Below are 15,759 nucleotides of genomic sequence, written 5' to 3'. Positions count from 1 at the left end.
GTCGACAAAGCAACATGTCGACATGAGAGTGTAGACGCAAAGGACAGTGTAGATGCAATAACGCCTTCTGTCAACAGAACTCTGTCGACAAAAGGCGTTATTCCTTGTAGAATGAGGTTTACTGCTGTCGACAAAACTGCCGCATTCTGTCGACATTATGAGCTGGCTCCCATGTTAGGAAGGCAAGCTAAGGGATTCCCTGAAGGTAGGGAGGTGGGGTGCATTCTAGAGTGGCAAAGGGGATAGAACATTTGCCTCAGGAGCACAGGGTGGCTGGTTATAGTCCAGTCCCCCCTAGGCAGCTCAAGTTCCACCCTGGGAGCAGCCAACACAGGCAGTCCCAGGGATGGAGCTGGCTCCTGCATTTGGAAAGCAAGATAAGGGATGGCAAGGAGGTGGGGTGAACTCTGGAGAGATAGAGCCTCAGTAGCTCCTAGAGCTGCCTGAAGAGGAGGGTTCCCTTCTATTCATCTCTGGTGAGGCCACATATGGTGAGGCCCTCCACTATAGGAAGATTGAGAACAAATTGGAGAGAGTAGAGTGGAAGCCAAAGAAAATAATTAGAAGGCTGGGGCACATGACTTATGAGGAGAGACTATGGGAACTGAGTAAATTAAAATTAAATACATTATTAGGGGTCAAGGGCATATGACTTACGAGGAAAGACTCAGGCAATGGGTTCATTTAGTCTACAGAAGAGAAGAGTGAGGGGGGGATTTGAGAGCAGCCTGTAGATACCTGGAGGGGGGTTCCAAAGAGAATGGAGAGAGGCTGTTCTCAGTGCTGGCAGATGACAGAACAAACAACAGTAAGAAAAGCAAATATGATAGGCAACCAGATTGGCTTACCAGGGAAATCCTTGGTGAGCTTCAACACAAAAAGAAGCTTATAAGAAATGGAAACTTGGACAGATGATTAGGGAGGAGTAAAAATATATTGCTTGAGAATGCAGGGGAGTAATCAGGAAGTTGAAAGCACAATTGTAATTGCAGCTAGCAAGGGATATGAAGGGTAACAAGAACGGTTTCTACAGGCATGTTAGCAATAAGAGGGTGATCAGAAAGGGTGTGGGGCCCTTAATGGATGAGGGAGGTAACCTAGTCACAGATGATATGGGAAAAGCTGAAGTACCCAATGCTTTTTTTGCCTCTGTCTTCACAGACAAGGTGAGCTCCCAGACTTCTGCACTAGGCAATGCAGAGTGGACATTCCTTAGTACAGAAAGAACAGGTTAAGAACTGTTTAGAAAAGCTAGACATACACAAATCCATGGTTCCAGATTTAATGCATCCGAGGGTACTGAGGGAGTTGACAGATGTTATTGCAGAGCCTTTGGCCATTATCTTTGAAAACTCATGAAGATCGATGGAGGTCCTGGATGATTGGAAAAAGGCAAATGTAGTTCCCATCTTTAAAAAAGGGAAGAAGGATGATCCAGGGAATTAAAGACCAGTCAGCCTTATCTGAGTCCCCCAAAAAATCATGGAGGGGATCCTCAAGGAATCAATTTTGAAGCAGTTGGAAGAATTATAGAATCATAGAGCTGGAAGAGACCTCAGGAGGTCATCAAGTCCAGCTCCCTGCCCAAGTCAGGACTAATCCCAACTAAAGAGGGGAATGTGCTCAGGAATAGTCAACATGGATTCACCAAGGGCAAGTCGTGCCTGACCAAACTTCTATGATGAGGCTTTGTGGACATGGGGAAGTCAGTGGATGTGATATACTGTGACTTTAGGAAAGCTTTTGATACGGTCTTCCACAATATTCTTGCCAGCAATTTAAGGGATTATGGATTGAATAAATGGACTATAAAATGGATAGAAAGCTGGCTAGATTGTCAGGCTGAATGGGTAGTGATCAATGGCTTGATGTCTGGTTGGCAGTCAGTTTCAAGAGGAGTGCCCCTAGGATCGGTTCTAGAGCTGGTTTTATTCAACTTCTTTATTAACAACCTGGATGAGGTGATGGATTGCACCTTCATCAAGTTTACAGATGACATTCAGCTAGCGGTGGAGATAGATATGTTGGAGGGCAGGGATAGGGTCCAGAGTGACCTAGACAGATTAGAGGATTGGGCCAAAAGAAATCTGATGAGGTTCACCAAGGACAAGTGCAGAGTCCTGCACTTGGGACGGAAGAATCCCAAGCATTACTACAGGCTGGGAATCTAGGATATGTCTACACTACAAAGTTAATTTGAACTAACAGTCGTTAGTTAACTTTAAGTCATTAACTTTAATAGGGGCTACATATGCAAACCACTATTTCGAATTTAATTTGAAATAGCGGAGTGCTTAATTCAAACTAGGAAAACCTCATTCTATGAGAAGTAACGCCTAGTTCGAATTAAGTAGTTCGAATTAAGGGCTGTGTAGCCCCTTAATTCGCACTAGTTGGAGGCTAGCCCTTCCCAGGTTGCCCTGGTGGCCACTCTGGGCCAAACCACAGAAACTCTTCTGCCCCACTCCCGGCCCTGGAGCCCTTAAAGGGGCACGGTGAGCCCACAGTGCCTATGCCAGTTGCAAGCCTGCCAGCATCCAGCCAGCAGACCCTGCACCTGGCACGGGATGAGCCAGCCACCCGCTGCCACCCAGCCATCCGCCTCTTCCTGGGACCAGGCTGGTGGCTCATAGAAGCCTGCCCGGGGCTACAAAAGGCGGGCGCCCACCGGGTCTAGTGCAGAGATCACAGACCTCATCAAGGTTTAGGAGGAGGCCTCTAGCATCCACAATCTCCACACTAAACACAGGACCGCGGCCATCTACAGCCGTATGGCTGCCAACCTGGCCACCACAGGCCACATGCGGACCCAGGAAGAGGTTTGCATGAAAATCAAGTTGGTCCAGTTAGACCCCCCCGACCCTGAGCCCTGAGCTTAGAGCATAAGAACATAAGAATGGCCGTACTGGGTCAGACCAAAGATCCATCTATCCCAGTAGTCTGTCTGCTGACAGCGGCCAACACCAAGTACCCCAGAGGGGGTAGACTGAAGACAATGATCAAGCGATTTATCTCGTGCCATCCATCTCCAGCTTTCCACAAACAGAGGACAGGGACAACACTCCTACCCCCTGCCTAATAGCACTCCGCCTTTTCCCCCTGGCTTTTCCCTTCCAGCTCCCTCCTCCCAGGTTTCCATCTCCCCTCTCCCAACCTCTCTCCTCCCCTCTCCCACCTCCTTTTCCCAGTCTCCCCAGAGGTTAATCTCCCCCCCTCCCCAGTTCTGTTAAATAAAGAGAGTTTCTATTTTTGAACACACATGTCCTTTATTTTTTACATCAGGAAGGGGTCTAGGGAGGGGTAAGTGGAATGAGGTGAGGGAGGAATGGGACACGAGCCCATGATATGGAGGACTGGGGTGGCTCTGTGGGCTCCGTAGGGTGGAAGCTCTCCTGCAGGGTCTCCTGAATCCTGACAGCCCCCCGATGGACTCCCTGGATGGCAGTCTGCGGCAAGTATCAGAGGGGTAGCCGTGTTAGTCTGAATCTGCAAAAGCGACGAGGAGTCCAGTGGCGCCTTATAGACTAACTGAAGTGTAGGAGCATAAGCTTTCGTGGGCAAAGACCCACTTCGTCAGATGCATGTAGTGGAAATTTCCAGAGGCAGGTATAAATATGCAGGCCAGAATCAGGCTGGAGATGACAGGTGGATCCAATCAAGGAGGATGAGGCCCACTTCTAGTAGCTGATCTGGAGGTGTGAATTCCAAGAGAGCAGAAGCTGCTTTTGTAGTTAGCAAGCCATTCACAGTCTTTGTTTAATCCAGAGTTGATTGTGTCAAACTTAAAGATTAACTGTAGCTCAGCAGTTTCTCTTTGAAGTCTGGTCCTGAAGTTTTTTTGCTGCAGGATGGCTACTTTTAGATCTGCAATTGTGTGTCCAGGAAGATTGAAATGTTCCCCTACAGGTTTTTGTATGTTGCCATTCCTAATATCAGATTTGTGTCCATTGATTCTTTTACGTAGGGACTGTCCTGTTTGGCCGATGTATATAGCAGTGGGGCATTGTTGGCACATGATGGCATATATTACGTTGGTGGATGTGCAGGAAAATGTATCAGTGACAGTATGGCTGATCTGGTTAGGTCCTGTGATGGTGTTGCTGGTGTATATATGTGGGCAGAGTTGGCACCGAGGTTTGTTGCAGGGATTGGTTCCTGAGTTCGAGTTATTATGGTGCGGTGTATAGTCTGCGGCAAGTGCAGCCAGGCTGATGGCCAAGTGCTGTGAAGTGCCAAGTGTGGGCATTCAGGACACTCCAAGACAGGACTGCTTTGCTACCCCTCATTGTGGTAGACAAGCAAGCGGGGAACCCTGAGAATTGTCTGTCCAGGGTGGGGACAGGGTCCCTTTAAGCACGGAGCTCAGTTAGCCTCAGGCAGCAGCTCCACACTCCACACTAACCTGATGCCCTGCTGGCATTAGTTCTGGCCAGCCTTAACTTCGGTTCAGGGTCCACTCAGCGTGGACATGCTATTTTGAATTAGCAAAACGCTAATTCAAATTAGTTTTGGGTCTAGATGCGGTATTTCAAATTAGCTTATTTAGAATTAGCGAATTCGAAATAAGTAAGTTCGAATTAGCGCTGTAGTGTAGACATACCCCTACTGGCTAAGTAGCAGTTTGGCAGAAAAGGGCCTAGGAATTACAGTGGATGAGAAGGTGGACATGAGTTATCAGTGTGCCCTTGTAGCCATGAAAGCTGATGGTATATTAGGAAGCAATAGGAGGAGCATTCCCCGCAGATATAGAGAAGTTATTGTTCCCCTTTATTTGGCACTGGTGGGGCCACATCTGGAGTATTGCATCCAGTTCTGGGCCCCCTACTACAGAAAGGTTGTGGATGCATTGGAAAGGGTCCAGCAAAGGGCAACCAAAATGATTACGGGTCTGGAGCACGTGACCTATGAGGAGAGGCTGGGGGATTTGGGCTTATTTAGTCTGTATTAGAGAAGAGTGAGGGGGGATTTGATAGCAGCCTTCAACTTCCTGAAAGCAGGTTCCAAAAAGGATGGAGAGAGTCTGTTCTCAGACAGATGTCAGGACAAGGAGCAATGGCTTCAAGTTACAGTAGGGGAGGTCTAAGTTTTTCCTAATATCCAACCGTTTCCCTAGGATGGTGGTGAAGCACTGGAATGCTTCCCTAGGGAGGTAGTGGAATCTCCATCCTTAGAAGTTTTTAAGGCCAGACCAGACTTGGCAAAGGCCTGGCTGGAATGATTTAGTTGGGGCTGGTCTTGCTTTGAGCATGAAGTTGGACTAGAAAAGCTGAGGTCTCTTCCAACCTTCATCTTCTATGATTCTATGAAAATGTTTTTACAAAAGATAAAGTGTGCTTGTTTTGTGGAATGGTAGATTTTTTTTCACATTTAGTTTTATAGAAAAATTATGTGCAATAAGGTGCAGATATACTTTGACTGTCACCCAGCAGGTCGCATACACAGTTGTCTGTAGTAAAACCAAACTTGCAGTGCTTGATGAAATACCTGAGGACCTCTAGGCTGTGCATGTTCCAGAAAGCCAGTCATGTTTGTTACCCAACGTTCTGTTCCATCAGGGGAAAGATTGGCCTGTAGGGAAAGGTCTTTCGTGAATTTTAACAAGTTGTGCAGTAGAGATCTTTTCAGCTACCACTTAATGGAAATCGCCCATGTATATGAGCTTCCTCTCGTTCTCACTTCCCTGTTTTCGATTTCTCTGCATTGCTTGTGTTTAGCTCTGAAGCAATCACCCTGTTTTGTTTCCAGGGGAAGAGATGGATTTGTCCTCGGACTAAAGAAAGTTGGAGTTGCAGCTCACTGCTGCGCACATCCTTTTGGGCCTTTTACTTTCCTGCTGTTAGGAACAAACATCTAAGCCTGGGATATTCTGCTGCTTTCAGGCCATGACCAAATTAAAGAAGCTATCTTCTGTGGTTCTATTATACAAAACTGAATTCCACACAATCTTTAATGGGTTTACCCTCCTGCCCCACTTGACATAGCCCTGGTGAGATAGGTAAATGCTATTATCCCCATTTTACAGATGGGGAGCTAAGGCACTAAGAAACTTTTCTGAGATTTCACAGGATGTCTGTTGCACAACAGGGGATAGGCCCTAGAATTCATGATCCCTAAGTGATACCTTTACTATGCGCCTTCCTTGGTTACTAGAGGATTGTGACATGGGAAGGACGTCCATAATAAACTGTCAGAGGATGCAAGGAAGCTTGTAAATCCCTCAGAGGCTTTCCTAAAAATAGGGCACTCAGACTGACAGTGTAGCCTTACCCTAAATTTCTATGTCTGCCTGATCTTCGGTATCAGAATCAGCCTCTGCATTGCTCCAGAGTACTTGTTTTCAAACTTGTTTTTCACGGACCAGTTGAAAATTGCTGAGGGTCTTGGTGAACCAAGTGTCTCTCCCACACTGCATCAGCTACTGAGCTGGGGCTAGCGAGGAGGAGAGTGTCATGCGCGTCTTTAGCCGCATGTACAGTAATCTCAGTGGAAGTACTCCTCTTGTCTGCACTCAAAACACCAGCCCTGGCTTCCGCTGGTGGTCTCATCAGGCCCCAGGAGAACTTCTCCCTCTGGGTGGCCCCCTTCTTTCTTGGAATGTCCATGTCCCCGCTGCTACCTCTCTTCAGGACCCACCCTGGTGATAGGCATTTGAATCCGGCACTATACTCTCCTAGGCTGATGACTACAGGGGCCATTCCCAGCCAGCCTGTTTTTTACTTCAGGGTCCCCTGCTTGGACAACTATGTCCCAGGTACTCAGTTGCAAGGTAGTCCTCCATTGAGGTAACCCTCCATGAGTCTGCAAGGGTCATGGGCTCTTGCCATTGGGTCCACTCTTTCCTTCCACTTGGGAGGATATGAAGATTACTTTCTTGTCCACCTGGACTGCTGACTATTTGTTGGGGTCTAACCACTGCCAGTCTAGGAGGCACTGGGCTAGTACCCTGGGTTGCAGGTTGGCTGGCTCATGCACCATCTGTTGCTGCTGAGTGGTGATCTGCTGGATCCGTAGTGCTTGACACTTCTGCTGCTATGTGGGCTGTAGCTGTTGCTTTTCCAATGACTACTTAAATGCTTATCAGTTTCCACCGAGTGCAGGGACTGTTCAGCCCATCACACCATTTCATCATTTAGATCATTAATGGTGTTGTTGAACAAAACAGGACCTGAGACCTGCCACCAGAGCACTCCACTTAATACCAGCTGCCAACTAGACATAGAGCCATTGATCAATGCCTGTTGTGCCTGACAAACTAGCCAGCTTTCCATTCACCTGACAGTCCATTCATCCAATCCATACTCCTTTAGTTTGCTGGCAAGAATACTATGAATATATCATCAAGAATATGCCACATCCACAGCTTTCCCCAGTTCCACAGAGCTAATTATCTCATCATAGAAGGCAATTAGGTTGAGCAGACATGACTTGTCCTTGATGCATCTATGTTGACTGTTCCTGATCATCTTCCTGTTTTCCAAGTGTTGGAAAAAGGACTCCTTGAGAATCTGCACCATGATTTTTCCAGGGACTGAGGGAAGGCTGATCAGTATGTGGCTCCCTGGATCCTTCTTCTTTCCTTTTTTAAAGATAGGTGCTACATTTGCCTTTTCTTATTGTCCAACACTTCCCCGGCTTCAAAGATAATGGTCAATGGTTTTGCAATTATGTCAGCCAACTCTCTGCATCCTTTGATGCATTAGATCTGAACCCATGGGCTTGTACATGTCCAGCTTTTCTAAATAGCTGCTGTTCCTCTCCAGCACTCTCCTAATGCAACATAGGTGGATAAAATGACCTGGATCTTGCTCTCCCCTTCACAGTCCCTTCAAGGGTGTGCAAAGTAGCAGCATTCAAGGGGGGAGTAAACTGTGATGTCAGCTTCTCCATGTATCCAAGTCAGTTTTGGGCACATGGACTGCAGCAAAGGGGGCACAGTGTAGAAGGGCAGAGGTTAGGGAAGCAGTAATTAGGAAAAAGGAGAGAGTGGGGTTCCCACAGGAACCAGCAGCAATGGGGGGCACTCTGTGTCCATGGTGATCAGGGTGCCAAAATATAGGTTCATCTAGGGTTCCCTTTTCCCTAAGTCTGGCCCAGCTGAATGAGCTCCTAAGCTCTGTCATGTTTGCACTGAGATGCCTGGGGAATGGAATACTGTGTACAGATGTGGTCTCTTCACCTCAAAAAAGATATTTTGGCCTTGGAAAGGGTTCAGAAAAGGGCAACTAAAATGATTAGGGGTTTGGAACGGGTCCCATATGAGGAGAGGTTAAAGCGACTGGGACTTTTCAGTTTAGAAAAGAGGAGACTGAGGGGGGATATGATAGAGGTATATAAAATCATGAGTGGTGTGGAGAGGGCCGATAAAGAAAAGTTATTTATTAGTTCCCTAAATAGAAGAACTAGAGGACACCAAAAGAAATTAATGGGGAGCAGGTTTAAAACGAATAAAAGAAAGTTCTTCTTCACACAGCGTGTAGTCAACCTGTGGAACTCCTTGCCAGAGGAGGCTGTGAAGGCTAGGACTATAACAGAGTTTAAAGAGAAGCTAGATAATTTCATGGAGGTTAGGTCCATAAAAGGCTATTAGCCAGGGGATAAAATGGTGTCCTTGGCCTCTGTTTGTCAGAGGCTGGAGAAGGATGGCAGGAGACAAATCGCTTGATCATTGTCTTCAGTCCACCCTCTCTGGGGCACCTGGTGCTGGCTACTGTCGGTAGACAGGATACTGGGCTAGATGGACCTTTGGTCTGGCCCAGTACGGCCGTTCTTTTGTTCTTATGTTCTTATGTTATGTTCTTATGAATTCTTGTACTGCAAGAAAACTTGGTGTTTTGCAGATATTTCTGTACTGTATCGGGACAAAATTCTGAGAACTTAAGTTTTTTAATTGGATCTGTCAAAGGGGCCTAAGAAGCTACTCTCCAGGTGGGCTGTCAACTCACTGGCACCTGGATAAATTGGAAAAGAAACAGGTTTACACTGCTACAGAACATTTTGAATGTGATGAATCTGAATTGTCCAATGGAAAATATATTTCACTGAAAATTTCTGACCAGCTCTACTGAAGAACCACATTTGGTCCAGTGGAGTCAGGGCTCTTGTTATCCTGGGAGCAGTATCAAGACTTCTCTCTTCCTTCATAGATGAATAACATTAAAGCCTGTTGTAAAACTGCATTAAAGAGGCTAGTGTTAGGGCTCTAGCTTGGAACTCAGAAGGCCTATATTTAATACCCTTCTTTTTTGCAGACTTCTGTGACTTTGGGCAAATCACTTAGTTTCTCTGTTCCTAAATTCCCCATCTGAAATTGGTATAATAGTCCTTCTTTACTTCCCAGGGGTGTTGTGAGGAAAAAGACATTAAAAGATTGTGAGACACTGCTCAGATACGACAGTAATGGAGGCCATGTAAGAGCCTAAGTTTGATGGACAGTATGAAAGAAATTCATGAAGGAAACTGAGAGTAATCCGACCCTATTCAATCTCAGGAAGGAGAAAAGAAATAAAAGCTCTGATACAAAGCTGTAAATAACAGAATTGCAATAGTCATATTCTTTTGTACTCTAGACCCTTTCTATACTAGTACTATCATTGCTGCTTATACAAGGCAAAGTTTTTCTCATGCTATCAAGTTTGATGGTATCTGCTGCTGTAAACTTTGTACTCATTGCATTATGTAGTTAGTGAAGAGACAGAGAAAAATAGGTCAACAGAAAGTCAGCAACTATTTTACAGATCTCTTGAATGGGCAGTGGAAAAAAGAAATCTAGAGAAAATGTTAAAGCAAAACTGGTGCAAAATGTTAGCAACACAATGCAAATTTCCAGCAAAATGTATGGAATGTATACAAGGCTACTTTTCAGGGTTTTTTTTTAACAAATGGTTTACAAATTTTGCTGGAAATAAATTTTATTTTTTGTCTCTTCAAATCAACCCTACTCCTGTGGCTGATCTTGGCTTCTTTAAATTGAAGATAAACTCTTAATAAATGTACATGATTAAGCTCTCCTTAGAGGGGAAAGACAATTATTTCTCTGCAACAGGAAGGGTTATTAAAAATAAATAAAACCACACACATCACAGCAAGTTGGCATCCAGAAGGATAGTTTATATTTTATACTCAATGAACGAGGGGAACTTTAGCTTGTTTTAAATATATCTGTGGTTGGTATTTAACAGTGTTTGTTATAGTAAGCTGACTCAGAAAGCAAATTGGCTTAGTGAATCTATTGAGCATTTGTGATATATGTTAGTACAAACTATAGAAGGTCTCCTTATTACAAAACCACTCATGGTATGTTGGGGTTTATATTAAGATATTAGCCATGGTGAGAGGCAGAACCCTCTGGAATCTATTTAGCATATCAGAGGTGACAATTGCTTCAGGGTAAGAGAAAACAAAGGATGTCATTTATATCAAATATATGTTCTCGGTTTCAGATCCAAATGAAAGGGAATGGTAGGGATAAATATTCAATGGTTTAGAGCTGAGGAGAGGAACAAAGATGTTTTTTATTTTAATATATTTGTTTCTTGGGCTTCAAAACAGATATAACACATGGGTTTCTGTAGGTTGAACCACGAATAAACATTTTTTATATTTGCTTTAAAATATATCTAGTTCCAATTTCAATATAACATGATAATCAGAGCTTCTCTCAGCTCTTACTACACAAAGATTTACAGAGACAAATGAGACAGGAAATTAAAAGATTCAAGGGAATGCCAAGCTACATTTCTTATGGAATTCATATTGGAAAGAAGAATGAAGTGGGGGGAGTGTTCCAACTTCTTAATCACTTGTAGCAAACTTTTTAATCTGTAAAGATGATACAGGAATCTCATTTTCTGTAGGCATCTTTTCTGGCATTCATTTTAGTGCAGTTCTGCTGTGAAGGATATCATTTCTGCATACCTTTTCATTTATGATAAAAGTTTGCTTAACTAGCAGAATCATGACATAATTGGACAAGGGTGACATAAATAGGCCTCTTTTTAAGCTAATCTCTTCCAGCAGATGAGCAACAGGAGAGACCAACGGTGAGTTTTGTTCATTAAAACATGCTACCATGGACAAATGCACAATTGAATAACATAGAGTAGGAACTGACCCAAAGAGAATTCAAGGCTCACCAAAGTTTAGTTTAACTTTTCTTATGTGGCTTAACTAAAGATACACCCACTTTTATACTTTCTGGCTGTGTCTACATTGGCACCCTTTTCCGTAAAAGGGATGCTAATGAGACACTTCGGAATTGCAAATTCCGTGGGGGATTTAAATATCCCCCGCGGCATTTGCATGAACACGGCTGCCGCTTTTTTCCGACTCAGACAGGATCTTGCGGAAAATAAAGCCTTTTCCGGAAGATCCCTTATTCCTACCTTCAAGTAGGAATAAGGGATCTTGCGAAAAAGGGCTTACTTTCAAGTAGGAATAAGGGCTACCCCGAGCCGGAAAAAAGCAGTAGCCATGTTCATGCAAGTGCCGTGGGAAATATTTAAATCCCCCACGGAATTTGCAATTCCGAAGTGTCTCATTAGCATCCCTTTTACGGAAAAGGTTGCCAATGTAGACACAGCCTCTGATTTTAGCAGAACCAGAAAGGCTCCTGCAAGAGAAATGAGAAGGACACATTAAGGTAATGTAACCACAACCCCCAAAAGTTCCCAGACTTGTGTGATGATTGCAGGATCTCGGCTTTCATGTCAAATGAAATACTTGTATTCCCAGCCCTCACATTGCAAACATTGAAAATATGACCCACATACAAGTGAGGTTGTGATGTCTGACTGAGGGCACGTCTACACTGCAGGGCAAAAGTCAAATTAAGCTACGCAACTTCAGCTAGGTCAATTGTGTAGCTGAAGTCGAAATAGCATAACTCAGCTTTGGTGCTGTCTACGCTGCAGGAAGTCGAAGGAAGAACACTCTTCCTTCAACTTCCCTTACTCCTCGTGAAATGAAGGCTACAGGAGTCAGAGTTAGAACTCCTCCAGTTCAACATTATTTTGAAATAATGGCTTGCTGTGTTGCTGCTCACTATGTTATTCCAAAATAACAGTGTGTATTGATGTAGCCCAAGTCTGGATAGGAATGGGAATAGGAATAGGAATAGCAATCACCAAGTAAAAGGAAGGAAGCCTCTGGATCTCAAACCTACCACCAAAGCAGGCCAGTCTGCCACATGTGCATGGTAATGCCTGGGGATGCTAATGTGCTGCATGGACACACTATTTCAGGAAGAAATCTTTAACAACACAGATTTTTCTTTATTCCATTTAATCAGGCTCTGTGTTGTTATCCTTTTAAGTTTACAAAAGCTTTGAACAGTATTGTAGCTGTGTCCATCTCAGGATATTAGAGACACAAGGTGAGTAAAGAAATATCTTTTGTTGGTCAAATAAAAAAGAAAAGCTTTAAGTATTTAAGATCCTGGCGATGAGAAGAATAAAATGTGCTCACTTCAACATGTTCTCTTACTTTCTTAGGCCTCTGATAATGTCCAACATACTGAATGAATTAGACGAATGCAATATAGAAATAAATGCTACCTACTTGCTCTGAATTATAAAGGTTGTTTAGCAGAACCATAACACTGCTTACATTAAAGATTTTAAACCATAATTAACTGCTTTCTGTGGTATCATGTCATGCAATTTTTTGGATGCACTTCAGCAGCCGGGTAAATTGAAATGTGGCTGCTTCTTTCAAGGCTGTAGACTCCATTTGAATGGTGTTTTTAGGCAAATAGAATAAACTATTTTAAAAATATTGAAGTTAGTGCTCATTTTAGATTCTTGCAGTGTGAAATCATTGTCAGTTCAAGCTTCTCCCATTGCCTTCAAAGATATTTCATCACTAAAGTTGAAATATTAGAGGATAATTCTATGTCCAATCAGTCATTGTTTTCTTTGCTCTGGTTGCAATCCATGCTGCCAACTGTGAAGTTGTGTTTTGTGCAATGAAATACTTGTTCATTAGCCTCTAGACAAACAACTCATTTCACTTAGGTCATTAAACAGCCATTTGATAGGAAATGTCAGTAAATTAGTATTTGCATATTATAACACAACTGTCATAAGCTGTCACAGAACATGTCAATTCCAGGACAAAGACCAAGATAAAACAGTAAGATGAAGCTAGGTAGGATTGCTTTATCAGTCTGTGATATTTTTCTTATGAATTAAAGGTAATACATTTATTCAAGTCTTTTAAAAAATCATATGTACAAATTTGTTTACCAGATTTCTAACCATAGACAAACATGTGATCTTTCCTTTTAACTTTAAGCATCTGTTAACATTTAAAATGATTTAAAACGTATGGGATTTTCAAGGGGGAAAAGTATCCATACAGAATTCCTTTATTTTGCAGAAATAAAGGAAAAGCTAGGCTTTTTTTCATTTGATAGTTTAAATGTCAACACACGTTCATCAAAATGGTATCAATAAAATATCTGCCTGTTTTGGCAGAAGTTCTGTTCTCCAAGCCAGGCAGACACTTGCCCAGGAACACCTAGTGGTGAACAATTATTATAATTTTATAATGTTCAATATTTTGCCAGCTGACTACAAAGGTAAATCCCCTGACCTTGGAAAAATACATTTTCTGTCGAGGGATATCTCCTATGAATCACGAGTAAGGGTATACAAATGGAGTTAAATCTTACAAATTTTTGTTATCAATGGTTTTTCAATGCAAATCATCCCATTTTTTTATTTGATAAATATGATTGTCCACCCTCCTAATAGAAAGACACCTGTCTTGCAAAACTTACTTTAGTCTGTAGATGTTATTGTAGTTTATCATGTGGGTTATGTATTGTATCAAATGCATTGATTTTAAAAAATACTCACATACATGTGTGTGCATAACTACTAAAGCAGATGGATTTAGGAATTCCCACTTTATTGTATTGCTTTGCTCTTGTAATACTGATTAGCTAAGCAGAGTTCAGCAGACGTGATTTTCCTCTTCAGTTTTCTTTTTAAAAATTAATGAACTGCTCACTAGGTTGGAGATATCACGCAGTAATACCTCACTGCAATGAATTACAGAAAGTAGTAATTCAACATGAGCTGTGATAACTGCATTCTGAAGCAAGATTAACACTCATAGGCATGATATAAAATGGATTTATCTATACATATAGCATGTCTTTAAACTGCTTGCCAAGGTGAGTCTTTTAATGAATACCAGCCTATCTCAACAGTGCATTTGGTCACAATTGCTCAGGCTGCTCTAATGCAGCAACCTTTGGACAATTCTTTTTCAGTTTCCACAAAATGGTGAAATTCTTTATACTTTTGACCATTCTTATTCATTGTTAGTCAGAAAGCTTTGTTGAGAGGCAGATAGCATTGTACTGCTTTGCAAACATATTCACCCAAGAAAACAAAGTTACAACAGATGACAAAATATTCTCACACTTAAAAAATGTCCTTCTCTCTCTGTCTCAAAAATACTTGTGTGTATGTCTGCACACACACCTTGTAAAATATAATTATTCTTGAGAGGGAGGGATGGAGAAAGAGAGAGAGAGAATGCATCCTTCTGTTGAATCATGTGTATTGCCAGAATACAATCCTTCTGATGTTGCTGCATTCCAGGGAACTTCTAGAAAAGTGTAATCACTGGTGAGACTATGCAAGTGTGATCCTAAAAGTTGGGTGCCAAGGATGTAATAGGTCACTTGATACCCAGCTCTTCCTTCCTTGCTTTTTATGGCCTTTTGACCAAACTTCTCTGATTTATTTATTTATTTATAGTATTTAACACATTTACTATCATTTGCTTATTCTTAAGTCTGAGTTTCAGTGCATTACACAGTAAGATCCTGATATTCTCTGGTCTGATTCCAGAGCATCCTGGGTGAATCAGGTTAAAGTAATATATCCCTGTGTGCTTCTAACTTTCAGGAGGTGGCCGCTGTGACAGATATGGCCATTTCCTCTGATGTCTTTGGGAGATCTTACTGTATTTAGTTTATGTATCATTATGGGCCAAAGACTGCATGTAATTCCAATGGGAGAGGATGACCACATCTCATCAGGGAACAAAGAATAGGGAAGGAAATTAGACAAATTCGCCAAAGTTTTAATACCTGAAGAAAGGCTTGTAGGTATTATTTCAAACTGGATTCTCCAGAGACCAATAGACAAAGGACTTCTAGAGAAAATGGTCTGAGTTTAAACGACTAAATACCTTCTTTATGATACAGCAAGTGGACAGAACCTCTGCCCGCAGAAGCTACAGTCCTTCTTGGGAGAGACTGGAAGGACTTGGGTTATTAAGGCACTGTTCCCGTGAAGGCTCTACTTGGGTTTTCAGATCTAATAATGCAATCCTTTTCACATTCTCCCTATCTCGGCCTCCATTTTAATTCAGGGATGTTAGGGGAGGCCTCTGCTATCATGAGCATTTTATTTGTTAGGGTACCATATGTGGCTACCTGAGAAGACAGCTCCTGTCTTCTATTTTGCTCTCTGTCCCTGCTCAAGAAGGAAAAGATGCAGTTGTTCTGTCCTCTTTCACCAACACTGACAGAGCTGAATTTTCAGGGAAAGCATTCTTGAAGGGTTGTGGCTTACTGAAAATGAATCTTTCCTCTGTAGCTCTGAATTAAGAGAGAAAATAATTCTGCTATTCTAGCAGTGAGGACACAAAAAAGAAAGAGTCTGGAAAAAAAAAGAAACTCTGATGTACAAAAAATGAGAATAAAGGTTGAACTTTTTATTTACTGTCAAAGATACCTTAGAA

This window comes from Pelodiscus sinensis, chromosome 17, assembly GCF_049634645.1.
Source record: "Pelodiscus sinensis isolate JC-2024 chromosome 17, ASM4963464v1, whole genome shotgun sequence".
NCBI lineage: Eukaryota > Metazoa > Chordata > Testudines > Trionychidae > Pelodiscus > Pelodiscus sinensis.
This window is presented reverse-complemented; position numbering follows the sequence as displayed.